The sequence below is a fragment of the Armigeres subalbatus genome, chromosome 2 (assembly GCF_024139115.2).
Source record: "Armigeres subalbatus isolate Guangzhou_Male chromosome 2, GZ_Asu_2, whole genome shotgun sequence".
NCBI classification, from domain to species: Eukaryota; Metazoa; Arthropoda; class Insecta; order Diptera; family Culicidae; genus Armigeres; species Armigeres subalbatus.
Genome location: NC_085140.1, coordinates 424,228,813 through 424,256,384, shown reverse-complemented (window position 1 = coordinate 424,256,384; position 27,572 = coordinate 424,228,813). Strand labels below are relative to the sequence as shown.

The 27,572-nt window shown below is 38.5% G+C and overlaps 1 protein-coding gene across 1 annotated transcript in view; it reads right to left on the bottom strand.

Annotated features, from left to right (window-relative positions):
• Positions 1-11,221, bottom strand: part of LOC134213484 (uncharacterized) — a 72,058-nt gene extending 60,837 nt beyond the window's left edge. Inside the window, 1 exon segment of the mRNA XM_062692574.1 lies at positions 10,908-11,221. The gene's annotated coding sequence lies outside the window, so the exon portion shown is untranslated.
• Between the last annotated feature and the right edge of the window lie 16,351 nt (positions 11,222-27,572).

The window sequence follows — 27,572 nt, the reverse complement described above, 5'->3', positions numbered from 1 at the left end:
AGACACGCCACTCAACAGTGGGAAATGAGAGAAGCAAGAAAAAAGTTTGCTCTAACAGTCACAATGCTGTGGTATGTGTATGCACAACTTTGCTGGTGGCAACTCGGCAATCCCAAACGCCCAAAAGTAGGAGGAAGAAGAACCCACCAGCGCTATGTGGCAACACTAAAACACACTCGAGACAGAAACAATAATCCAATTGCTAAAAGCTAAATCGATAAACATGTTTCCAAAGTATGACCGAATTGTTCGGCATGACTGATTGGTTGGGCTCTGTGCAATAGTGCATCATTCTACGTAGTCGCTACCCAACGTCGCCATCCAGTCGGATGGATTGTTGTAACAAGCAATCTATGCACTAACGTTTGACTCTTCGACACTCGGTGTACGATTAGAATGGCACGAATCCATTAAGCCAAAAGCGGCCATTAGAGTTCGACAGTGGAGAGGTTTTTACGTAATCCCAAGAACAACAGCAAGAAGAAAAATGGAACACCGTATAGGCAGGGTGCACACGAGCAGAGTAGTTTGAAACACCCCGTTTCAGTATGATCAAATCGTATTCGATCAAAGTCTGCTATTCAACCCTGGCGCAAAAAATAACTCTCCTAAGTGCTTACCAAAAGTAAAAACATTTTAAACACGAACGTAAACTTTCATTTCCTCCATTTTAATTCGCACTCGTATACTCAGTGCGACTCTCTGCGCTGTTTCTCATTCGAAAGGCAGCGTCTACATGTATGAGTGTGCGGTGATGCCAATGCTTCACTTTGCGCTATATCGAACGAAAAACCATCATCAACAGGAACAGCAACATTGCCATCCTCCTCAACCAACCAATCTAAAGCACACCTAAACAGCGTGAATGGTATGAGTGGTGTGTAAATGCTAAAAGATCTTGCTGCCTGAAATGCATGCCCAAACCGCAACTGCGAAGATTTTCAAAAATATCTGAATTTAAAAAAAATGTTTCTATTAACATTCCGCAACAAAAATAATGCTCACGGGTTCATCGACCTGAAACGTCCTTGACCTTAACACCAGTTACGCATGGAGCACCGTGTTGCACGATATTCCGTATAGAACACCCCTCGTACGCTATTCCACAGCTCTACCATCCTCTTCCGTGCGATTCCCCACAAAAGACTACAGTTTCCTGACACTACGCTCAAACGTCATAGTAAAGTCACGAAAGCAACCAAACAAAAACAAACCCACCGAGCACAACACAACATCAGCTCAGAACACATGACGGCGGACGACGTCGATGCCGGGAGATTCCCTGACACAATCCGTCTGACGTCACCAGTGTTTAGTCACTCCGGTGTGCAACCAACCGACCAACGAACCAGTCGAATCGTCGAGACCACGCCAAACCCATAGCAGGGAAACCTCTCTCATTCAAGCGTTCGTATAGCAGCAGTTAGTCAGCCTCAGTAGTGTGGCGGAGGCGAGCCTCGGTGCCGGCTTCAATGCGGAATAAAAACAAAATTTCCTGAAAATATGTGCTGGTGGTGCGACGTACAACAAGCACGACTACGGTGGCGGCACCGTAGTCGACGACGACGACGGCGACCAGCCTGCCAGACATTATGTATGTGTACACCACCATCAGTGCCAGTACGTATATATGGGGATGTATAAAAGACAAGAACGACAGCTATAACGTCGACTGACAGCCAGCAAGCTCGCATTCAGTACGACGGGGACTGGCAAGAGAGATGTAGCTAGCTAGCCGTAGTAGCAGCTGAGCAACCGTGTCGCTGTCGAAGTCCTCGCTCCACGCCGTCCGTCGGTGAACGACGTGGGTAAACGATGATGAAGTGATGATGACGGCGGTGCGAAAGAAGCACCGACCACCAGCAGCCGGCATGGAGGTAACAACTTCCACTTTTTCGAAATATTTTCATGCAAAAGGGACCGACCAACCGGTAGATCGAACGTGGAGAATGTGAGCGACGCAATGCCCCATTCACCGCACTTTGCTGGGAGCCATGCTGAGCGAGACAGGTCCGTGCACCCACCTAAAACCGCACGTTGCCTTGCGTACGTACCAAAATAGCAAGGCGAGGTACTATAGTTACCATTGCAGGGAAATTGGTCATAAAATGTGGCATCAAACGAAAATAACAGTTGAAACAATTATCCTATTGTATGGGTACTCTTGAAGCAAGACCTACTGTCCTGACACTTTAGAGCGCAAAAGCCCGCCTAAGATGATTATCTGTATTTACAAATTCTAAAACGTAAAAGCTTCCAATAGTCGATGTGTGTCGCGCTAATATCTCAAACTAAAATGTTAATACAGATTCAATTGAATGGATTACACCATAGCAAACATTCATAACACTGTGAAAGCCAATACCAGTTAATGCTATTGGTTGATTAATAAATCATTTGTATCTAAATTGTAAGGAACGGCTATTATTTCCCATTTCAATTGTGTTTAACAACAAGAACTAAGGACTGGCCTGCAAACCACAGCAAAAAACCTTCAAAAGTTTTGCCGTCTTTTGTCCAATAGTTCACCACTGTTATCTAGAAGTACGCACAGAACGTGCTTGGCCCTTCACAGACTTAGCGAGAAGGCGCACAATGTGCGCGGGTGGTAATAATGATGATGACGATGGCACTGATGGTTGATACGGTGCCGATGGGAGCAACATCGAAACAGAATCAGCTGAGCGGCCCCATTTCTGATGGACTGTAGGAAACAACGATGGGTTGGAAGTGGTCATATTAGGAGTAGCAGAACGTAAGCTAGGTCGTCAGAAACATAGCTATGACAATGCACATACCATTTAGAGCAGGACAATGAAGTGGTCGAGAAATCGGAATGACTATGCCGCACATCAAGTCAAATTAATAACAACGACGTCAGTAGCTGCTGCAGGTGTCAAGCCGAGCGTGGAGATAAAGCCAAGATGGCTGCCCATACGATGTTTGATTGCTGCTGTACATGGGAGTGATGCGTTTTTTTGCTGCCACACAGTTCGAACGAGGCGAAATGAATGCGCGAAGGCGAGAATGGCAACGACCCCAAGCGGTTTTCGGTGGTGAGTGCAAAGATTCAAGCACGCGACACATACACACCTGGATAGATATACTATCGGAAGTGAGGTATCGCGAGAAATGAATTCAAAAATCGGAAACAAATGTATGTCAGCAGTCAGAGCCAGCAAATAGCGTGTGACTATAAAATGGACGTCAAGAGACAACCAGAACTGTATGTACAACAAGAGAGAAGCAAAAATGGAAATTGTAATAACGCCCGGTTTAAGAGTATCATGTTCGCTATGGTTGAACTGCGAAAGAAAGAAAAGTACAGTTGAGCAAACAACCCCATTATTGCAAAACCCCGTCGTTGAACCAATTAGACACACGTGAGCTCATATTCAAATGTTCACACAAAAAGTCCTGCAACATATTAGACAACCGTTCGAAAAAGAAGCTCATATCACACAAACACATGCCCCGCCGTTTGCTGCGAAGCCAGTTAGTGTGCTGTGAGACATTTTTATAAACCACCCGCCTCGGTAACTGTTTCAGCAGAAATCGACTCGATAGAGAAAAACTCGAATAATTCATCTTCATCGATCCGCCTCGGCTGGCGCAAAGTTTCGATTAGTCTTTGACGTCGTCAACGTTGGCAGTGCTTTTAACTGTTCTCTACACCACTGTTGCTCAAGCTATGACTGACGACCCACTGTTAATACGCTTAGAGACGTATGATACGCGTCTTTTGAGAAGGACAGTGTGCCAGAATGTAACTCTACATCATTACATTTAAAACATCTTTTAAAAATATGATTTAAAGAAAAAATGGCATAAAACTGTCATTTATTTATCTATTCCTTTACATACTTTATGTGGTCGTTCAAACAAATAATTATGTCTTCACTTGAGTTATGTAGCACTAACCAAACTCTAGAAAGAATTTTCTATGGTGTCCCTTCGAAAAGGAGTTTGTGACCGTGAGTCGCGATCTGTGAAAATTAGAGAACCCCCGCTCTGCATTGTACATGTGTAACTAACTACCATCCCAAATACACAAATACGAAATGAGAAAATGGAATCAAACTCTCGGCCACCACAGCCATCAGTCGTGACTACCTTTAGAGCAGGCGGTCCTGCTGCATGAAAAGAGCCAACATCAGCCAGCCCAACCAAGAAAAGGAAGACTCATAAAAGTAATCTATAGAGGAGATACACGAGGCGGCGGGAGGGCGCGCATTTTAGTGCGCTCTTTTCCCAATTGTCTTCTTGTTGTGTGTGATACTTTTGCCTACTCTCGCCCCATAGTTGGTTCATACCGTTTATACTGTGTGTGACTCTCTTTGCGCTCCCAAGATTAACTCAAAGCCCAAGCTTGGACGAACGGATGGCACTCTACTTTTTCTTCTTCTGACAGTAGCTCTACTTTTTATTCTTCCTGTCGCGTCAACCAAAACCAACCATTAGTAAAGCAATAACGATGATGTGGTATGCTCACATCCAACTAACATCACTGAGATGCCAGAAGATTTCATTTAAATTTAGCATCAAGCATAATGATAATAAAATCCCTTATTTTTGTTTCTTAATACATGATAATATGTTGTATATGTTGTAATACAGAAACTGTACCATTCCCCATCTCATAAAAAGAAAATCATCTTATCTCGACAGAAAAACTCCCTGCTGAAGGCTAAACCAGCTTTAGAAATATTTTTATTTCAATCCTCAATGGAAAAGAAAAGGCCAAAACAATCAATATAGTATGCAATTTAAGCTTATTGTAGGAGCAGAAAAATAACCAAAAGTACCACACTAATTAAAAAACCTTCTTCATCCATCCAGTAACTTTTTCGTGTGATAATAAGTAAACAACATTCGCTGGATCTACATTTTGATCTAATGTCTTACGGAATAAATAAGATTCGGTCCAGCAAAATAAGATTCGCCACCATCAAGCAAATTCTGGACAAAAAAAATCTAAATCCTAAAATTTAAATCCGTGATATTTATAAAGGTGTCACTGAGTCAGTCAGTTGCATCTCATCAAGCAAATAGGGGAGCAGTTCCATTTTCCATCTTACTGAATATAAAATTATCTCAGCGCGAAATAAAGAAATACAGCACCAGTTTCGTTGCTTCTTTTTGCTGACCTGCGTGATAAAAAATATCACAAAAATGAGAAACAAATTGAATTCCGTTTCCTTGCTTGCTTTTTCATGCGATGAACATAGAAGCACTGTTTTTCGGTGTTTCTCCATACGTTTTTCCATATAGACTTTCAACGAGTTTAGCGCCGCATAAACGTTGATCGATTTGGCTGAAATGTTGTTCAAAGCATCACGGCATCAAATAGAACGAAATAAGCGGACGGCCCATCATAAAAATGACACAGACCCTTACACAGTTCTGTATAAAAATTTGCAAAATCTGTATATAATTTGGCATATACAAATTTGAAAGATTTTAATACAATAATTGTATTGAAATCTTACAATTTTAGTTCAACAATCTGTTCAACATTTTCGGTTTTAAATCCTTGCAGAATCTGTTTATCCCAAGCAGTGGAGTAGCCAGAAAATTTGTTAGGGTGGGGGATGGGGTTTGGTAGTGGTGGTTTTCTGAATATTGTTCGATGAAGCAATTTCCAAGGTTTCATCTCAGATAGGTTCCAGCTATGCATTTGATTACCTTTTTATTCTGCTCGACTTTGCGTCCCACGTCACTCAAATTCAATGATACACAATCTTTTCGTTTTCTCAGCTTCTTTCTAACAAGTTAATCATTGAGCGTGATGGATCGTGTTGGATTGTAGCAAGCCTCATTTATTGTAGTTAGACAAATAATTTTAGCTATAGACTTTTTTTTATTGCAAATTAAAGGATTAGTTTTTGAGAAATTTCGGTAAGTCCGGATCTAGAGAAGCCATCGATGTTTGGACACACCATCACTTCAAACCACATACATTACACTTTAAACGAAATAGGGCCAGTATATGGGTCAAACCTTAGGCTATTTTTCTACGCTTGAGCATATTTATGGTTGTACATCAGCATATATTGGAGCTCTAACCCATATTATGCCATCAAGCTACAAGCTACTTGCTACGCTCAGGATGGAGATCTTTCAAGTCAGCCCTTTGCAATTGTTTATTTAAGCAACTAAAAATGTTGAGCGAAGAGTTCAGTGCGTGATTTCTCTTGTTTCGGACAGCAGAACGATCGCGTAATCGGCCGAAATATTGTGTTCTGCATTGCGCGGCCGATAATAAAAATCAGTTCAGTGCGTGATTTCTCTTGTTTCGGACAGCAGAATTGCGCGTTCGGCCGAAATATCGTGTTCTGCGTTGCTCGGACGGTTATAAGAGTAGCCATCGAACAAGTAAGGGGCAAGCCAGAGTAAACGCGACGTGCGATGCGACGCGACGCGACAGTGCAATTTGACAGCCTGTTGATAATGATTGTTATTCTTTTACGTGAGTCGCGTCGCGTCGCATCGCTTGTCGCGTTTACTCTGGCTTGCCCCTAAGTGCAGTGCGTGTTTTAGTCGTCGGGAAAGAAATAAAATATCTATCTTGTGTTCGGTGGCTCATGCGCATGTCGCGCGCATTTTTCAATAGTTCCATGTCGCAGCGCGTTATTCAATAGTTTGCTGTAGCCATCGAGAAAGTGAGTACAGAGTGCTGCGCTTCCGTGCGGTCGTCCAAAACGCGAATCTCTTCAGTTTTCATATGCCACCGGGCGTGCATGTTTCAACTTTTAACTCGAATTAGTGTTAGATCGTATCGCTTACCAAAGTGAATCCAGATAAATTATCCTTTGTAACTAAAACGACATCCTATCCCAAGACAATCGTGGAGATGCAGAGGTATACTCGGTCTCTAGAAGCAACGAGAATCGGACTAACAATCCTTTCTATTCCTATATGACCGCAAGGACGTGGCCGGCGCCGTTATTGACTTTAAATATTTGAGCTTCCGAAACGTGTACATTGAGAATGGGTAGCTAATCCCAAGCCCCATTCATTGTGTTCTCTGTACAATTTCGCAAGTTCAGTCAATCACGGAGTAGCAACTACGAATTGTGCGGTCATAATGCTCAAGCTCATGCAACTAAAAATGTTGAGCGAAATGGATAAAACTTTGGCTAATTTTCCCAATATGAGCTCTATTGGTGGATGCTTTTTTCTTATTCTAAGCAATTACTTGCTTATTATTTTGCATAAATAGGTAGAACTCTGACTCCTATCTTATATTATTACGTCAAGATGCATAATTACAATGCTGGAATGCTTATTTTTAACCGTACATTGATCTTTTTAGTTTAGTAAGTACGTCTGATACCACTCATCTCTGTATCGATCAGCTGTTGTGAATCCCGTCAAGACTCTCACGTGTTGCAACTTCTCGAGTAAAAAACACGGTTTTCCCATAACATATTTCAGAAGAAATATTTTTTGCAAAGGAATTGTCTGAGTAATGATGGAAGAATTAGGCTAAAAACTATCAACATGAAATGATCTTTAAAGTTCTTCGAATAGAATAAGCGATCCTGATCCAATATATCGTCGAATTATTTTATTTGCAAACTTCAACATATTCGAGTTATTGGCACCGGGTGCCCTCAGTATAATCCAAAAAAGTTTTGGTTAATCGTGTCGCTATTTTTATGAACATTGTTAAATAAATAAGATGTGCGAAAAAAGGTAAGTTCATTCAGAAAATTCCTTTATTGGGCAGAAGAAACAAATCTTGAACAACCTGCCTGCTTAAGTCGACCAAACATGGCTGCTAAAAAAACCATGTCAAAGTGATTTTTCACGCAAGTTTTTTGCGTTTATCAATAAAAAAGTGCAGGAATCTAGCGTAGTGTAACTAAAATGTGCTCGATATACTTTTCTAAAACTGCGTTGATAAATATAGCCCAACAAAACGATGTATTATTTGCGTGATGAGCCAACATATTATCCTATACCAATATAACCTCTGGTAACCCTACATATTGAATTATTAATTTAAAAAACCGCAGGTTTTATAAATTAATAATTAATTTCTCCAAAACCTCCAGAATTCCTCTATGAATTGCTCTTTCGGAGGAATATGAAGGAATGCCAGAGGAAGCCCAGAGGCGTTTCTTTAGGAACCTCCGAAGGAATTTCCAAAGAAATTCTTGGAAAGGGAAAACTCCTGAAGTATCTTCTAGGATTTTTTTTGAAAGAAGTTCCGGGGGAATTCTTGAATAAACTCCTGGTGAAATTTCTGAAGGAACTTTTGGAGGGATTCCTAAAGAGACCTCAGGATGAATTCTGAAGTAAGTTCTGTGGGAATTCTTGAAAGGAGGAAACATCCTATATGAATTTTTGCAAGAATTTCAATAAGAATTACTGCAAAAATATTTGGATGATGACTTGGACGAACTTCTGGAGAAATTTCCACATGAATTTCTGGAAAAATCTAGAGGAGGAGTTTCGACGGAATTCAAATTTGAAAACGGAAAAATGATGCACAGGTGAAGTCTATAGCGGTTCGGTGGTCATATGTTTCGAATCGAAACAAACACGATGTATCGCACACCAACATATCTAATGACAGAAGGAAATAAAAACTTTGATTGAAGGCTTTGCCCACTGTCGAATGTAACTTGCCTTAAATGCAACGAAAGAATCGGTTACTATAGGAAAAGGTGGCATCTGATTTTGAATGCTGTTGGCAACTGTTTTTCGTGTACACACAAAGTAAATGCAAAGAAGATCTGGCGGATCACGAGTTTGCAAGAGAAGCGCCGAGTAGAAACTGATCGGCATCAAGACAAAAAAAAATGAAGATTTCGGAACAAAGGTTAAGTCAAATTGGGCCTGGCTATGACGAAGATTAAGGATTCTTCAAAGGCTAGCTGCCCCATATTCGGAACTTGTAGGCGGATAAAAAACTTTCGCATACATATTCAATATTTGATTCATGAGATTGTGTACCAGAAGAAGCAATTTCCACAAAATTCGAACCAAAGCCGGGGTCTTCCTTTGCCATGCAGTAATATGCGCGGTTACAAAGCGAAACCATGCTGAAGGGAACTTTTTTTTTATTTACGGACCCAGTCTAGGAAATTTTATAAATATCATGAGATTCGAATGCCAAAATGGTAACTTGGCATAGAAACCTCGCAGTTAATAACTGTGGGTGAAAAGGTTGAAGATACAGAAAAAAAACGTGATACAATCCAGGGTAGACAAAATCGGGTCAATACTGTATTTAATATTGTTGTCTGATCTTTTATCTTTAATATTAATCGAGTCCATATCATATGTTTTGTAATTCAATTCCTGACTTTTAACCCTACTCTTCGATCATCTACTTTAATTTCGACGGCTTTATAGGTAGCTACCCAATTATAATAAAAATCCAGATTTACACCTCTTTTGGAGGTTGGTATTTTATGTCAGCAACCGGCAAAAACCGGCATAGAATTTGTCGTAGCGCTCGGGATTTGAAACTGCTTTAGAATCGGGTTTCATATGCCAGCCTCTAACTTGTTCGCCTCACTGTCAAATTAAAATATAACATAATACTCTTACAAACATTGAAACTTATAACTCACCAATTGCCACAGAACCTCACTAAAGTATACTTGGAAAAGCAAACGTTCCATAGACCAATCCGTCCTTCCAGAGTATACTCATGCGGCCCATAAATATCACCGTTTCCGTCGAGTTCATTTCAAATGATTTTATGTAGTTACGGCTGTAAAATTACGGTCCATCACTTTTGCGGTACACCATGCTTCAATCGCATTCCATTTTCAGTATGCCTTGCGTTTTGATCGGATTTCTTCTACAGTTTGTTTCATCTTCTGTGTTTCTTTCTACACAACACAACGTCCAACGGTAGCCCAAATCGGTTTATATTATATTTACTCCACATTCATGGAGAAGTTCAATCGTTTCATTATGTGATTGGGACAATTTTGCACTATTTGGCTCTAACTCATTCTTTCGATGTTACATTATCGTTTTAATGCTGGAAAGCATTTAGGAACGAGACTCAAAATTTCTAATATTTTTATTAATTCATTTTTTAGACCACTCAAGGATTACGATTTGTCCATCTCACCAAAAATCTTCACTTTATATAATCACAATTATCTAAAGAGCACTCGATTCCAAGGCAGCTTTGTATCGTCTCGTGAACAAACACTTTCAACACATTCACACGATTTTTATTTCTCTTTTGCCTACCAAGGGTTTCTTCGCTATCATATCCACTTCCACCTTCAGCTTGGAACTGGTAGATTTCATTTTTCTGCTTATTATTCTTGTTGTTCGGAACAGGGCCTTCTGTGTAATTAATAACGAAGCTGAGCCGGAGACGAACGCATATAAAGGTTTATGATTTTCGAAAGCAAACATTTCTCTCTCCCTCTTGACTTGCTCATAGCGTGTGTCGCGTTGGCTCTCGAGACAATTCTAGATGATTCTAACCTCAAAACTCACTTTTCCAATTAAAAATGTCACCCGCATGCAATCGATTTTCTTGTCGTGGCAAGCTTTATTCTTCACTCCTATAATATATATCACTGCAAGTATTTCCCGTATTGCATTCGTCGCCTTTGCTTTACACAAACGACTAAGATTGTATGAAAACAAAATAACACAATACTGACAGCGAATGTCATGAATAAAGGAACTGATAAAATTGTTCGTGTATTTTACACAAAATATTATGTCTGATTTTGTTTTGATCTAACTCAAAACATGTGATAGAGAAATTCATGAGTATTTTTTGAAAGAGATAAAAATGAAAAGATTTTTGTCATGATCATCAAGCACCTCGTCATACGACACAAGTGAAAAATCAATGATAATTTTAAACACTGCTACCAAGCACTATATGTAGGAGTAGATATACAAAATGCACGTACTTAAAATTCGATTTCACGTTTGAAACGACTGAGCGCAGATATTCCTCTTTTGCACAGCACCTTTTTGCTCCACCATTTACATACCCCGAATGATGGCGAATGAGACGAACTTTCGACTGGTGTCTCATTGATTAATTTTCATCATCACTTTTTCTATCGATTCCGAGTCCAAATCGGACAAATTCCATCATTTCGGTGTACACAATCCACTCAGGTCACTTTTCGCGATAGTTTTAACACGGTTCTGACAACTTTTGTTCGCAAAATGATTAGTTCATCTTTTCAAGTCACAATTAAAATTAAAACATACGCCGACATCATTGTTTCTCTGTACCTCTTTCAGAGACGAGTGTGGCGAAAAAAAAACTTTCAATTCAATAATTATTATCCGACCAAAGCGCTGCCATCACACGGACACACGAACGCGTGTGCCGCACTAGTGTTCGTGCGGCCATGGTTCGATAGTACAGCTTCTGTACCATCAGTATTCAGATTCAGATTCAGTAACATTCCACGTTGGTGTAGATGTGAAATGTTTGCATCGGATATCACTGTCGGAAATAACTACCATAAGGAACTCGCCGACGACACACAACTACGAGTAATAATTTGTTTCCCTATGTTGGTGCGATATCATAGAAGTCAGTCATGTACATTGCACTGTTAAATGTATCACACTCGAAAACTGCCTCCACCTTCACGCTTCCATGCCAAGCTGCCGCTATCACGATTCAAAATCAAGCGATGTAAGACTGATACAAGCTGAAGCGGTGTACCCTACTGTCAACCAGTCCATTCCATTGACGATTGGGTAGTCTTGGAAAAAGTGCTATGCAAAGCAATGAGAGCACTGATAGGTAATTGCCCCCAATGATTTTCGCGCAGCGGGTACGAATTCAGGAATTCAGATAACGATACAGGTGAATGTGAACCTGTTTGTTATGTTTCCGATTACTGAACCATGTTTGTTGAAAAAAATATAGGCTCAATTTTTAGCTTTTCTCGAACACCAAATCTACCCAAAGCAAAAATATCACTACAATTTTTTTTTGCCTTTCTCGTACATCAAAGTTGTACCGAAAGGCTATATAGCATCACTCCAAAATCAAACATTGCATTTCGGAATTATCGAGAAAATATTGTTTTACCAAGACCCCCACCCCCCATTTAAAAAAAATATAATCGATTTTTTTTTTAAAGAATGGTGGCAAAGCATATTAATTAATGTAAAACATGCTAAATGATAAAAAAAATACGATCTAGACCCCTAAAATGTTTTTGATCTTTCTGATGTTATTTTTTCAATGGATTTTATGATGCACGATAAAGGCATTATCGTCGCCAGGTGAATTTATCTGGGCTTTTCTTAGAAGGCTCGGAAATTCATTCTGGTGCATACATAACAAATGTATGAGCATATAATAAATAATATACAGTTACGACCCGATTTTGTCACTCCCCGATTATGTCTACCCCCGATTTTATCACATCCCGATTTTGTCACACCAAAAAAAATTGAAAATTTTAGTCGTTCATTTTATATTTGTATAGGGTTACTGCTCCTGGACTTCATCTCATAGCTCCGATATTGGTCCTACGAAAAACAAAGCAATGAAAAGGTATTTGATTTGTTTATTATTTTTGTGATTTTTTTCAGCAGTGAGCATGCATGTTAGCAAAAAGAAGCGACGAAATTGGTGCCGTATTTCTTTGTTTCGCGATGAGATGAATATATGTACAGTGAGATTGAAAACGGAACAGTTCCCCTACAATACTAATATAAAATGAACGACTATCATGATATAATTTTCATGGTTTCTTATAAATAATTTCTGAGTACCTGTCAAGGATTTTTTAACCCTTCTGGACAAGAAATAACGAGTACCGTACACGAATTTTAGCTTTCCAAGGCATAAACTGATTCGTATTTGTGAGATGAAATAAAAAATTAAAAAAATTCCGATTTTGTCACATTTCCTATTTTATCACCCCAAAATTCACCAAGGGGGTGATAAAATCGGGATATTACTGTATAACAATTGATTCAGCCCGAAGTGTTTCCTTTTATAAGGCAGATCGCGGGCTTTGCGGACGACATCGACCTTATTGGAATCAATCGCAGAGCAGTAGTGGCGGCTTTTGCCCCACTGAAGAGGGAGACGGCGAGGATAGGCTTAACCATTAACTCTACCAAGCCAAAGTACATGGTGGCAGGTAGAGATAGAGGAAGACCTAGTGGTGTTGGTGCTGAGGTAGTGCTTGATGGTGATGTGTTTGAAGTTGTTGAAGATTTTTTCAAGAGTTTCCCGTGATGCTTCTGCTAATATGGTCTTTTACGGATTACGTAACGAGGTCCCGCAACATGCAGACGGAAAGGAAATTTGCTCTATACAAAACTCTGATTCCACCAGTGGCCCTTTATGGACATGAAGCATGGAAGTTAAAATAGGCGGACCGGAGAGCTTTCGGGGTTTTCGAGCGAAAAGTGCTGCGTACAATACTCGGAGGGAAACTAGAAAATGGTGTGTGGCGCAGACGCATGAATCATGAGCTGTGTCAAGTATACAGTCAGAAAACATTGTGAATCGTATAAAATACGGCAGACTTCAATGGGCTGGTCACTTGTTGAGAATGTCAGAAGAAAGAATAGCGAAAACAATATTCAACAGAGAACCAGATAGGGGCTGGCGACTTCGAAGAAGGCCTCGAACACGCTGACTGCACGCGGTGGAATCGGACCTGGGGACCCTGAACGTTCGGGGAAACTGGAGGAACATCGCCCAAGACCGACGATTATGAAGCTCTACAAGCTAGCCTGGTAAGCAGTGTTACGATAGACGGGGATACCTTCGAGGTGGTCGATGAATTTGTCTACCTTGGAGAAGGCGCATTATCTCTGGCCACCGCACCAAATGTGTCATGTACAAAACGCTAATAAGACCGTTAGTCCTCTCCGGACATGAGACATAGACAATGCTCGAGGAGGACTTGCAAGCACTCGGAGTATTCGAGAGACGGATGCTTAGGACCATCTTTGGCGGCGTGCAAGAAGATGGTGTGGCGGCGAAAAATGAACCGATGGGCGAACTAGCTCCACGGCGGACCCAGTATCCAGAAGGTAGCTAAAGCTGGAAGGGTACGATGGACAGTACATGTTGCAAGAATGTCGGACAGCAACCCTGCAAAGATGGTGTTCGCTTCCGATCCGGCAGGTATGAGACGGCGTGGAGCGCAGCGAGCGAGGTGGGCTGACCAGGTACAGAACGACTTGGCCAGCGTGGGGCGCATTGGAGGATGGAGAGATGCGGCCTCGAACCGTGTATTGTAACTTCAAATTGTTGATTCAGTGTTATCTGTTTAGATGTAAGCTAAATAAATGCTTTTTTTAATAATCAGGCTAACAGGAATGATAGACAAAAAAACTCTGAATAATCCACCTAGCGGTGATGATGCTTTTCTCGTGCAAATAAAAAATATTATACACACATTGTTTTAAATAGCAATCATTGATAAAATTGAGTTAAAGTTTTGATAAACCTTGATGCTCGGGTATCTATGGCGGTGTGCAGAGACGACTGTTATGTACCGCACACGCACAGGCCACTCCGGCCTTAAGGTAGCCTCACATGGCATGCAGCATGGAAAATTTAACTCCCGGCATCATTTAAAATACACGGAGACCAAAATCCGACACAAAATTTTCCCGGCGTTACTTTTTAGGCTGAATAGATAATAATAATAATGTAACGCTGAGAAAACAGCTTTTGGTGATGTGTCACGAGGTAAGATCTATCATAGTTACATTGCCAGCTACAGACAAATCCCGACAAAGTCCAACGTATATACCTTCCCCAATATCCAACTTCGTGGTATTTACGAGGGCATCGCTAAGTTGGGGGTACCATAATAAGTACCACATCAACAGTTTCTTCCTCTTCCCTCACAATCTTCATGCTTTTGTTATTTTGTCTAAGACTGGACCCCTTTAAAAAAAACACTAGTGTCCACTGTCCAATCTACGAATAACACAGTAACAATGCTTATTTTAGTGCTGGAATTTATAACTTAGGGACAATTGCTTCTTATAATAAACATAAATTAGATAATGCAGTTGTGCGTATGTTATGGGGAATGGGGTAAGAAGCCCTATATAATTGTTTATAGTTCTTACCTTGTCATGTATTGCTGTGTATTATTCACTGATTCTCAAATCAATATTTTTCAACCAAAACAACATCAAGATGATGCTATGTTCATTGCAAAAACCAAAAAAAGAAACCTTATTTTCATTGCGCCCTTTCTCTTCTTGGAGTACCTGCAAATGAAAGAAAAAACAAAATATGACAATCTTGAAATTCAAAGTAAACAAATAATTAATAACTAAAAATCATCACTTTCGAAAACAAATTAACAACTTTTAATTTAACTTTTACAATCAAATGTGAAATTATAAATTTTATTTAATGTTTATATTTTCACTAGATGAAATTAAAAAAATATTATGATTATCAGGGCATAAGAAGAAATGTAAAATTTTAAGAGAAAATAACAATCTATAAACATAAGAATTTGGGAGAATTTTTTTATTTTTTCACTCTGTTCTATATTTCTCGGGTACTTATTCAAAAGGACGTATGTGATTTTGTAAACAAAGATTCAATCGTCGATTTATTAATCTGATAGCACTCACGCAAACCAACACCACCAACGGGTAGCCAAAGGCTTGCCCTACCTGCCTGTGGTGATGGTTTGCGTGGGAGTACTATCAGATTGGAGAAATCGCAGGGTGACCACTTATCTTCCATTTTAAAATTCCCGCATATTTCCCGACTTTTTCCCGATATTTTTGAAAAATTCCCGATATAATTTTGAAGATTTAAAATAGAAATTTCTATTCTAATAAAAAAAAATCGTGGGTGATTATATTTTATTTTAAAAGTGCTTTTAATTTCTTTTGATTCTTTTGATTCTTTGGCTAATTTAAGGTAAATTTTTAAAACCTCTTACTATATTTAAAATTGATAGTTCTAGACCAACATTTGAAAAAGGTGTAACAGCCAAAGTTTATTCTTTACAGTTCTTTGTCCATGTATGTAGACGAGGAACCGGGAAGAATAAATTTTGGCTGTTACGCCCTTTTCAAGTGTTGGTCTATAGTTAACTTTAAATATATTGAAGCATTCTTTGAGAGAATTTTGCGTCTGCCAATATTTTGACATCCATCTTCTCCAACACTTTCAAACTTCAGAGATGAGCCTACATGCCCGTTTCAAATCAATCAGAGACGTGTAGGGCTGCAAATCCTTTTTTATCTTTATTATAGAGATTCATCTCTTAAACTGCTGCAAATCACTTTAATAAAAATAACCTTCATGTTCTTCATTGCTTGTTACCAATCTCTATTTTTTTCCTCAATCTATTTTCAGTTCTTGAGACTTATTTTACCTTGACCAGTGATGTATTATTGATATGATTATTTCCACTATTGCTACACATCCCGATCTCATTGTGGCATCAGAATTTATTATTTATGCCAATCCTTCCATCATCCTGAGGCTGGTGTACGATCTAACACTGTTCATCGATCTAAAGCACTTCTCCTGTCAGTGTTGGTAGAATCATACTCAAATCTCAATCATCGAGGCTTCACGCACGAGTTAACTCGCTTGCGATTCTGTAGGGAGCGCATTGCGCTTGAGTTTCTCGGACAGAACCGCATCGCTCTAAAAAGCGTCAAAACGCAATCGAGGCGTATGTTTTGTTTACATAAGGATTTATTTGCCATTGTTATAAGCGAAAAAAATAATTCAATACATTCAACAATGAAGAACACGTAAAAATCAATCGCGATTCGAATCATGAGCGATTCACTGGGCAATGATTCTGATGGGATTTGAGTCACGCATGATTCGAAATGTGGCAAAAGTAAGATATTAACAACGAATGACTAGAGATTCTTGAGATGTGTGGAATTGAACATAAGATTGGATATACTCGAAACTGTCGACAAGTCTCCCGACAAAACTCGAGTCGCTTCCAAGAGAATATCGATCAATCATCTTCTTTATGATTTCACAAGCTGCAACGAAATGCTAATAAGCTTTTTCATGGACTCTCGGAGATATCTTTGGTCTCATAAACCTGCCAAAGCGTAGGTGACATGTTGCTTTCCATCATCACTACCAATAACAGCTCTAGACATTGAAGAATTCTGGTTTCAATATCATTTTCATTATACAATAGCAGACCCGACGAACTTTGTTTCGTCTAGAATTGATTTATTCTCTGATTAGTTCTCGAGTTATGCAGAAATTTCTGTTTCTGTTTTAAACCACCACCGAAACATATCTTCCCTTCCAAAACCTTCACATGCCAGATTTGCTTCCATTTGCTTGATTAATTCTTGAGTTATGAAGAAATTGGTGTTTCATTTGTATGGGAGCCTTTCTTTACAAAGGGGGCAGAGTCTCAAACCATCTTAAGAATCTTTCCCGACCCCAAAAACCTCTGCAGTCTGCATACAAATTTTCACGCCGATCGGTTCAGTAGTTTCCGAGTCTATAAGGGCCAGACAGAAAGAAATTCGTTTTTATGTAAATAGATTTTACAAAGCCGGATACCTCAAATTCTTTAATGTTTCAAACGTTACGTGGAAAAACATATGCATTTAAAACAGTAAATATTTTTTTTTTCATGTTTTGCACTAGAAAAAATATACATGATCTAATAAAAAGAATACCTGCTGATGACTTTTTTCCCGATTTTTTGTATAATTTCAAGAAATTCCCGACTTTTTCCCGCATTTCCCGCATGGACTTTCAATTCCCGCATATTTCCCGCATTTCCCGATTTCCCGACTCACTGGCCACCCTGACATCGTCGTTTGAATCTTTGTTTACAAAAAATCACATACGTCCTTTTGAATAAGTACCCGAGATTTGTGCTTTTTCAGCAGTGCGCATGGTTTACATAAAAATTTGATCAAATCAGATCAAAATTAAGAGAAGTGCCAAAAAATTAGTGACTTTTTCTATGAAAAAATAGTATTTGAGCCATAACTTCCGAGTGGTGGAAATTTTAAAAATAACACGAAGGAACTCTCCTCCACTCTCTGAGTGCCTTTCAAGGATTTTGTAAGCCTTTTCAATTAAACAAGACATAACGAGTACCGTTCACGCATTTTGCCTTTTCATACACTGATTCATATTTGTGAAATGAAGTAAAGAATTGAACAAATATTTCTATTCACCTCAAAATTCATCAGGAGTGATAAATTCAGAACATTACTGTATTCGAATCTGCCTAGGAAATGTTTAACTTATTATACGCTTAGCTGATAAAGACCAACAATCAATGAACCGATTACGCCAAAATTGCTGGCGCCTCACCAGAACTCTGATTTCAGTTGATTCAAAAGTATAAGATTGCCAATGTCGCTACAAACCGAGTGACCAACATCTAGTTTGCCGTGGCCTGGCAGCCAATGTCCCGATTTTTTTTCCTTGTTGGGTATTTTAATCACTGCGACCATTTGTTAGATATATTGTGATATATCTCCCATTTGATCTAGCTTTGTCAAGTTGACACATCATTACTATTTAGAGCAATTGCATTACCTTGACTATCAGCGTTATCCCAAAGCGGTATTATGGTTCTGATGAATCGTACTAGCATATTGGGACTTGTTCTCCAAACTTCTGAGGGTTCTGTCAGCCCCTTGTTGAAGAACTGTAATCTCTTTCTAAAAATTGCCGGACAATGGCATAACAGAGTCTTCTACATGTATGCCGCAGAAACGACATACATCATGTCCCGATACTTAAAGTGTCAAACTAGTGTGGTTGCTTGTCATAGTGTGATTGACAAAACAAAACATTCTTTACAACATGACACACAATAAACGGTCATATTTAACATAAACACTGCAAAAATTCCACACATTTTTTGGCAAATCCATCAATTTAACTCATGATGTTTATTAGTGCACACATAATAACTCTCCACGCGAAGTACAAAAAGAATTCTGTTTTCACACGATCCACATTTTCTCAATTTTGCACTCATCCTAAATGTTTAACGCATATTAATTACCATGTGATTTTCTTTGAATAATTTGGGATTTTTCAGAAACATGTTGCATAGATTGTGGTGGCCAATTAAAATCTGGTCAAACGATAAAAAATACAAGCAAAAAAAATTACTTTCTTGGGCTTGCTAAAATATTTGAATCGTTTGTTTGAGATTATCTTAGTACATCCAATATTTCTGAAAAAAAAAATTCTGAACCTTTGCTGAAAAATAATCATTCCGGACGAAAAATTGTTTGGTTCGAAAATAAATATTCACTTATTTTATAAATATCTGGACTGTCATATTCTTAGATGGTTGTAGTCACTGCCACCCAGTTAATAGGCAAATTTGTATTGCAGGATTTAAGATTATGTTCTGCTTCTAAACATTATGCTGGGTGGAGATGGATGGTTGCGGCTCTCCACTAGGGCAGCCAGTTGGCATTAATGCAGATGTGTTAGTGCAACCGTCATCATTTTCGATGGGATCGACCCAGAAGAGCAAACAACAATCGAACAAATACAGAACGACATCCTGCGGTGCGAAAACGTTTGTTCAATCCACTCACTGGCCTCTCGTTGGGCGGGGGGTGGTCGGTCGGTAGTCAGTCTATCGCGCCCGTTAATCTTTAGACAAATGCTGTGTGGACTAGCTAGAATATGCCTTTCCGTCAGTTTTGCCCTGCGAAAACTTAAGTTGTGTTTCCAAAATTTTGACAGTAGTTAAATGCAAGAATAAATAATGTCGAATAATGAGTTTCATTATTAAATATTTGATTGGAAATCATTTGTTTATTCAAGTTTAACAGGAATAAAAAAACAGCATCTTTAATTTGGCAATTTAAGATCTAGATAAAATCCAGATATCGGAAAACAGGCAATCGGGTGAAAATGAAAAAAAATATCGGCCATCATGCATATTCTATAGCTAGACATAAGCTAATGCAATCATATGTAGGTAGACACAAATGTAGCGGCAACGCTGTTGACGACGAGGTAGGACAGTAGTCGTTATTATTGACTCTGATTACGAATTTGATGAGAGCGAGAGAAGCCAGAAAAATATCCAAGTTAAAAAGAACCAAGAAGCCTCTCTTACGTATGCACATAAAAATCTGAAGTAGGTATTCAACAGAACTGCCCGATGGGAATCAAAAGTGATTTAGCATTGCCAGCAATTGAAAAAAGAAACCACAATATTTTTAGCATTCTCGAGAATTTTAGTCCTACAAACTGTTTGTCTTTTACGTAAACCAACCAACGATCACTCCAACAGCGGAATTTTGATAAGAAGCTCAGAGACCACTGACAGCATTTTGTCACATACTTGGTGACCAATGCATGGATGCATTGTGCGAGGATCCAGGTCCAGTAAGAATACAGACTAAATTAATACATTAGTTCTCGGGTACTTATTCAAAAGGACGTATGTGATTTTGTAAACAAAGATTCAAACGTCGATTTGTCCAATCTGATGACACTCCAAAGCAAACCAATTCCACCAACAGGTAGCCGAAGGCTTCCCCTACCTCTATGTGGTGATGGTTTGCGTGGGAGTGCTATCAGATTGGACAAATCGACGTTTGAATCTTTGTTTACAAAATCACATACGTCCTTTTGAATAAGTACCCGAGAGTTGTTGATTTTTTTTTGTGTATACTTATTTGATAGGCACTTTGTGTTCTTAACCGCTACTGTGCCGTGATCTACTGTGGTATTCTGCTGTGCAGAATCCACACAGAATCTATTTTTAGATATCCATAATTCGTTATTGTTGTCGTTGCCAGTTCATCTCATCGTGAGTCCATTGTGTCCGTTTGTCCATGTCGTCTATCCAGTGATCGTTGCATTGTTCGGTTGCCATTTATCCGGGTAACGTTGGAGGAATGCCTCCGAGAAGAACAAGTTGTCAGTCGTCATCAGTCAGCCCTGACGGCAAGGCGCGTACCCCAGAACGCCACCGTATGGGCTGCGGATCCGGCGATCCGGTTTGGTGAAGGGGCTGGGAATCGAACCCATGACCATTCGCTTAAAAGGCAAACGTGCAGCCAACTACGCTACGTGACCCCCCATTGGTTGTTAGCATTAGCATTAGCATTATTACGGCGTAATTCGTAGATTGGACACTGGTGATACTCATGTCTTACTTTTGAGACCCTTATCTAGAATGCTATAAAAAGTCAAGAAGGGGAGCGGTCCTTGAATCCAGTCTTAAACGAAAATAACAAAAACATGAGGATTACTACTCCTGGCCACGCCCATCTTTACCGTAACTTTGGAGGGGAAGGAAGTGTTGGTGTAGTACTTACTTAACGAGAGGCCCCCGACTCAGCGACACCCTCATAAGTACCACGGAGTTGGATATTGGGGAAGGTATTCGTTGGGTCAGGATTTGCCTGTAGCTGACAATGTGACCATGGTAGATCTTACATCGTAACACATCACGCAAAGGTGTCTACCCAGCGTTACAGGGGAAAAGTTTGATTTAGGAGCGAACATATAGCCTTTACGTAGGTTGTAGGTCATTTGGCCTAAAGTCGTTTGGCCTAATGACGTTTGGCATAAGGCCGTTTGGCCTAATGGTCATTTGGCCTAAAGTCGTTTGGCCTAATGGTTGTTTGGCCTAATGGTCGTTTGGCATAATTTGGAAAACGTAAATTATTCTTTTTAGTAAAATATGTGAAAATGTTAATATTTTATTCAATTCTAGGGAGTGTGTGCTAGTAGTGGACCCCGTGCGTATAATGGACCCCCTGAACAAAATCTCAAATTAAACGCTGGAATCGACAATTTCCTGCAAGCTTCTGTCGAGTGAAGTTGCTTCATGTAACAGGACAGCAGTTCCATACATTTGATATGGACAGGAAAACAGAAATTCAGTTATATTAACTAATTTGTTAACGTAAATATGCTAAAGGGTCCATTACTAGCACACAAAGGGGGGGGTCCATTATAGGCAAAAGTAACATGTGGGAATGGAACATGTAAATCAAATGGGGGGACCATAATACGTATATAAACAAACTCGACGTTGCGTATTATGGACCCGGGGTGGCCATAATAGGCATGCTAGCTACAAGATTTTAAAATCCTTTTTTTATTGGTAAAAATGAATGTTTTGGCTAGTTTTATGTACGAAACACGATGCTGGTACCTGTTGCTTGTCATCTGGTGCAACAGAACTAGAGTTTTTCAAGAGGATCGCTCTAGCGAAGCGACTGAAGTAAATTTTAGTCGTTAAGGGGTCCATTACTAGCACTCACTCCCTACATCTGGAAATCCACATTACTATTATTGGTGAAAAAAACATTATCTGATAGTCATCGTGAGTCACATACGAAAAATATATGCAAAAGTTTTTGGTCGTATTTTCGCCGTCTTACATCCGATTTCGGGTATTGTTAGCTCGATACGAAGAATTTGAGTAGATCTTACACCGTAGGTATTTTAAACTAACAATTTCCATTTTTTATGTACTAAAATATTACATTAGGATACTCCTTTGTTTTATTATTATGTTTTTTTTTTTTTTTTTTTTTTTTTTTTTGTGGTGGTTACAATGGCAGCTGTCCCTTGCTATTAATCTACACTGTACCCCGCCCATATTGGCTTCTATGAGCCTCCCGTTTTTCATCATCACACAGACGTTCCTAAGCGATGTTGCTCATGTGGTCACTGTTATGGGCCGTGTTGATGAAAACAAGGATTTGTATAACAGCCCACCCCCATCATTATAAGCACTTACTACCAATCACTACCATCACTAATATCAACATCACTCTTTTCTTCTTCTTTACCTTTACAAAAGTATATAAGTTTTTCTGTCACTACGAATAATTTCACTCAGTATAAGCAATGAAATCACGCATCATATTCACCTACTATCATTACGTTAATGTTAACATAGTCATCATGATCACCGAAAATTATTGCGGTCACTATCACCGTATCGTTCTTTCTTCACATTCACAACTTCTCCACTATCTTAACTCCCTTAAGCAGGAAACCAGCCTCAGAAACGAGTCACCGAAAAATCACCAAACGGTCAAAACCAAATTACTAAATCGTCGGCACCATCTTTGTTCATATTCGGCTATCTTGATGAGCTTTCTTTTGTCGATAATTTGAATAACATGTTATTCAGGCCGTAGTGCAAACATAGTATTAATAAGTATATAAGTCACTGCTTACGATTTTGTTGAACATATATTGCAGTCGTGTGTTTAATGATGAGTCGATTCACTTAATTCACTTCACCCATGACTGCCAACACCGCTACATCAATTTTTACATCAACTATATTTTGCACTTCTCAGTAACCATCCTAAACAACACTTCAGCATAATTTTCCACCTATTTCCTAAATCAATTTTTAGGTTATTGTTTTGATATAATATACACACACACTCACAGAATCATATATACGTTTTTCACAAATGTGCATATATATATAACCAAAGTACGGTTATCATTTACAAAGTAAACACATACGATATATACATTTACGCAATGGAATAAAAATATGATAAATTTATAAGTTATTTACACTTACCATGTATGTATTCTTTCTATCTACTTACCACTTATTAGCTTTAATAAGTGTTTACCAGATTTCAGATTCTTCCGATTCCTGACGATATTAGTAGGGTCATGCTGCATTTGGTGTTGGCTCGGAGTCTTCTCGATTTCGAAGCTCCATCATAATTTATTATAGTTGAGATCGGGTTAGATAGTGAGGAAAATAATGAAAAGAATGGATATTAGTAAATGTCATTTTATTATTTATGAGGTTCTTCTAAATGGGATTCTCAAATTAGTGTAGTGTTATATTTAATATCAGTCGGATTTAATAAAGTAGCTTATTTTTTCTAATTTCAGTTAGAGATTTATATAATAAGTGATTAATTTGGTTACAGCATAGCTGGGCCTTTCGACGATAATATCGATTTACTGAATAATTTTTCCTCAATGTGGTCCACGTTGTCTTGTAACTGATCTAGCAGGAAATATTTAGCACTCCATTTTATAACTTATTTTTAACATAAACGTTGACTACGATAAAATTATGAGAAGTCTCTTCTAAAGTAACTCTCTAGTACAGGATGCTAGACTTGGATCAGCTAAATAGTATCTTCAAAACTATGTCGCATAGGACATTAAGCTACGGAGCTAATGTTGAATACATTCAAATGAATTATAGATTGTTGTGAAAGGAGGTGTCTGTATCGATCTATCTATTTTGACATTATTCAGTTACAACACAATAGGAGGCTAAGCACAATTGACTGACTATTAAAAGGCTCTTTATTCAATAAATTCAGTCGAATTATACCACACCTCCCTTAGCTTCTATCCGCGACATGTAGCACGCACCCTGTCGGTCATTGAGGAAACCGAATAGGAGTATACGAACTTACAATTCACCGGATTCATGTGTATTCAAATAGATTCCAACCCCAGTTCGTAGACTCCTACCAGCACAGATTACAATTCTCCTAGAATATATCAATATTTGTGGAGAATTATAATCCAAAGCCCAGGGACTCCTTTGTTTTATTATTATGTTGTAAAAATATGTTGATTTTTCTCTAAGTTGAGCCCACAAAATTTCGAAATGAAAAGTGAAATGGAACCCAATTTTAATCATCTTTGAGGGGCATTGATGATTTTCGGCGGAAAAATTTTGTTTTATTTTTAAAAATCAAAATGTTTACTCAAGTGCATAACTTCATCGGCTAAAAGTTTATTATTATTATTATTATTTTCTTTATTAGGGAGACAACTGGCGGCCAAAAGTTTGGGTTCATCCACTATATGGTAAACTGGCCATAAGTTTGGCTGCTGATAAGCGATTTAAATCAATTTTAGCCGAATATTGTGTGAAGTACAGTTTTTGATGTTTTGTTTGGAAACTCACTTTCTTTAATGTATATTTTGCCTGAAAAAAATATTTTGGATGAACATTTTGATTTTTAAAAATAAAACAAAATGTTTCCGCCGAAAAATCATCAATTTCCCTCAAAGATGATTAAAATTGTGGATAGAAGTATCAGTCAGTAGCCTGCCGTGGTGTAGAGAGGGAACTCTAGTATTGTGTTATTTTTCGTGAGGGGGTTCCCTTGCTCAAACAACAAAATCAACATAGTTTTACAACATAAATATAAGAAAAATGGGTATCTTAATGTAAAAAAGGGTCACAGTGTGGCTAGCGTCACAAAAAGTGTAGAAATGTTAAAGTATCATAAGAAAACAATTTTGGCAACATAAATGTTCTGAACGTGATGCCAAAATCGAATGGGGTTTGTATTTTGATTTTTACAGTTTTGACATTGCATAGGAAACATACTATCTTTACTATATGGTTGACACCTTCTTTAAAGCATGTGCTGTTCTTTCGAGTTTTACTGCATGACAAGGATTTTCCAAAAATGTTGATGCCTTCTTTAAAGCATGATCAGTTCTTTCAAGTTATACTGTTTTCATATGTCGACATTGCCAAAACATATCTGATTCATTGTTTTTTATACCTTCCTTTTTATAGATTCCTGGTTTTATTGTTTTGTAAAAGTGATTTGCAATAGGGTTTCTTACCCCATTCCCGGCCTAACATGCATGCGACTGCATTATTTAATTGATATTTATGACAGGAAGCAACTTTTCCTAAATTTCGTGTGCCGTGCAATACTGCAATGGGGTTCACTTCTGCTTAAAAATAGCTTTTCTTGGTAAATATCGTTTGAAAACGCTTTTATTTGATTTTAATTAACGAGGTTCAGCACTAATTTCAGTCATAGCGATTTCATATCCGGCCCACTTCCAAACCAGTTCCAGCCTAAGCAAAATTTCACTCAATCTCTCAACACCTTACTCTCCCTCTCTCTCGGGCCGTCAGTAAATGCGCAGTAAACAAAAATACACACGTTCAGCGCCGACATGGTGCCAGATGGTATTATTTATAATAATTTTATTTGGTTGAAAAGATATATTCACTTATCCAAATTACTTCCAAACGCTTAAAACTATATTTTTGCAACTTTTGAAATCGAGAGAATTACAAATAACATGATACGGTCAACTAATTAGATAGTTTTCCTATGAACGTTGAAGGACATACTAAAAAGACGCTGGCCTTCTGGCAGCACGGTGCGGCTAGAAGTTCTTAGGCCGAGGTGAATTTTTGTTCGGTTTCAGGATATATTTTTAAATGTATTCTAATATGTTTATATTAGATCTAGTGAAACAAACAAATCGAAAAAATTAAAGTGCGTTAGTTTAGAATTATTGTGTAGTGATTAACAGCTTCCAGCAATGATTGTATCGAGAACTGTGACGATTTTCAGGTAGGTGTTTATATGAAAATACCGTTTTGTAAAAATGGAAAGATTCACTCCGGCTCAGTGGTGTAGCAACGGAGAGTGATTGTTCGGAATGCACATTTTTATTTTCTATAATTGGACCAATTAGGAGTGAAATAAATGGTTGAAAAATATTGAGTATTGTGCGAAATAAATGGGAGACTTTTTTAAAATTATCAACCATAAACCTACGGATTCCAAAAAGTGTAAATCCTTAGTTTTCTGTGCAGTGAGCCGGGAATTGGGTCCATAGGCCCAAGTAGTGATTTACCCTATTTTAACGTTAGTTTGTATTTCGCTTTTTGATCACATGCACATGGCTTTATTTTGCACCTACAAAAATAATTTCATATAACAATATATTTCAATCGTTTACGCCTTTTATGTACCTATTATGCCAAACGACCATTAGGCCAATCGACCATTAGGCCAAATGACTTTAGGCCAAACGACCTTATGCCAAACGGCATTAGGCCAAACGACTTTAGGCCAAACGTGGCACAATCTTTACGTATATGTACATATTTACTCTTAATCAATGCATTGTTCTTGTAGATGTTTTTTTGTGTGATTCTCATAATTCATTTCAAATATGCAGCCTCGAATTCAAGTGTTTTCAAGTTATTACCAGATCTGCTATTTTTACATAAAGAATTAACAATTAACATATAGTTTTGGAATGATTTTGGTGATTTCAAATTCCCGTGTTTTCCTGATTTTAACGGTCGAGTGGGCACTCTGATGAATATGTATCTTATGTGAGACACTATGCCTAAAGAATCAAGAATGTCTCCCACCCGAAAACATCATAGACCTGCACTGCCGCCACTCGCATATCAGTCCCATACCGTTTTTTCGCATTCTGAGCTAATAGCCATTGAAGTTCCAAATTGCATCTTCCATATGAAACTTCAAAAGAATCTAATAAATTGAAACATCATCGTATCTTGCTCAAATTTTGCTGAGTTGTTCATCATTCGATAGATTACCGTGAAACAATTTAGTTTGATCGAAACATTGTTTAGTTTTGTGCAATCAGAACTTGTAAATTATTGGTGGTACTGTTATGCGGGTACTTTCAAAATGGGATGCACATGACTTGGTATTTTCTCAACTAATGTGCATACAAAATCGCATTTTTTTATGATTAATGGAAGTACATGAGAAGTGAACCCTATTCAGTGGGTTAACTCAAAAGTGACGAAAAGTCAAATGGGACTGTTATGCGAGTGGGGGCAGTG